At 31.1% G+C, this 1,844-nt stretch overlaps 1 protein-coding gene across 1 annotated transcript in view; it reads left to right on the top strand.

Annotated features, from left to right (window-relative positions):
* The window catches only part of LOC108690916 (pituitary homeobox x), a 38,058-nt gene that overhangs the window by 7,130 nt on the left and 29,084 nt on the right, over positions 1-1,844 (top strand). The gene's annotated exons all lie outside the window — the stretch shown is intronic.

The raw sequence follows: 1,844 nt of genomic DNA on the forward strand, positions 1-1,844 counted from the left end.
TGTCTTTATGTATTTATAGGCAGAGCGATTTTAAGACTTCGGATACAAAATACTTTGCTCCGGTGACGCATAGCGCCTGGTTGCGGTTGACTAATAAACGACTTCCTAAGGAAGCCAAGGATTAGGAGATTAGGGGCGGAGACTCAGCGGCAGACTAGGACTTTCTCTCGCCCGAGCAGGCTGCTGGGCCCGCAGGTGCTCTCACCACGCCGTCGTACCTCAACCCCTGACGTAACCCCGACGTTCCTCCTATTACGGAGATCGCACGCTTTAGTAATTATTGGACTTACGGCTGCGCTCGTCCGTCATTCGAGAAACGCTATCCCCTATACGTGACACATTTTGGTTTTCTCAGAGAAAAACGCGTGTTCGAAGAAAAAAACTTGTGTCTTGTTTTACAAAGAGAAAAAAAATGTGTCAAGTTAATAATAAAATAAAAAAATATAAAAAAAAACAATCGATAGAAAATTAATTAATTAAAAAAAGAAAAATTAATTTAAAAATTAATTTGAGAGGTATTTTATTTGCGCTTGATTGAATTATTAAACATTATTGTATTATGCGTTACTGAGATATTGAACATTAATTTTAATGCCATTTTTAAAACTAATAAAAATACAATAGCGTAAGAGAATTTCGATGACCGAGCTATTTCATGTGACTTTTCAAGCACTTCACAGCTGCGTGATATATATATTTCTCGCCAACCCTCATAACCCCCTTTAATGTCGAATTACGTCGTCCCATGGTCCACTAAACACGCACAATTTTTATGCCACGTTTTATATTTTTATGTTCATCTTTTCATTGGCTATTAAACAATCATTGAGCATAAAATTATCAAAGTCCGAGAAATATATTAATAATCCTATCGAAATATGATGTAGCCATTTATAAAGTATAGATATAAGTTTATATTTTTATAAATATTTATACAATATTACGTGAATTGATGATATTAATAAATCCGTTAATATCCGAATTTTCTACGAGAAAAAAATATTCTTTATAACTATTTATACTATACAATAGAAAACTATCACATTCATACGTATACATAGTCGTCACAGATAACGTAAATCATTTCAGAGATATGGAGATATTTCTGTTTGATTACAGCAATAAATTAATGGCACCAGAACGTCAATTCGCCAAATATCTTTTGATTGATACCGCGTATATTGACGCGAGCTTTATTGCAGCGTGCGCGAGTAAAACTTATGGGTGATGAAAGCAGCAGCGCGGGGCGTCGAAATAACAGCAAGCTGTTAATTTTGTATCGGAGATCGGACTACAATGGCCTAAATCATAATCCGCGGCTTTTATAGTTTCCACGGCTTAACGTCGGTGTGTACAGTTATCACGGCCTGGATTATACTCGCGCATGTGTATCGAAAAATTAACGAAATTGCATTATTTACTCATTTATTACTCATTTAGACAAATATTAATTTTCGATTATAATCTATTTCATTCAATATATCAATTATAATATCTAAGATAAAATTATATATTATCAAAGTTATATTCTTACTATTATATTATACATGCGTAATTATTACGACATAATTGTATTTGTACATAAAAGTAATTGAATTAAGTACTTAATTGTTTATCTTTGTATTACAATATTACATAAATTATTTTACATCAATCTCTAACACTGAAAAAAAATGTATTAAATTTTTATAAATATTTATTTGAATAATACTAACAAAATATTTATCGAATGTAATTTATCTAATATAAAAATCATTAATTTGATTTAATCTTGAACTTGACTATCATTTTTTATTGACTAGATATTCATTATCATAAATAAATGTTTAAAAAATAGTTTTAAA

The sequence above is a fragment of the Atta colombica genome, unplaced genomic scaffold (assembly GCF_001594045.1).
Source record: "Atta colombica isolate Treedump-2 unplaced genomic scaffold, Acol1.0 scaffold38, whole genome shotgun sequence".
NCBI classification, from domain to species: domain Eukaryota; kingdom Metazoa; phylum Arthropoda; class Insecta; order Hymenoptera; family Formicidae; genus Atta; species Atta colombica.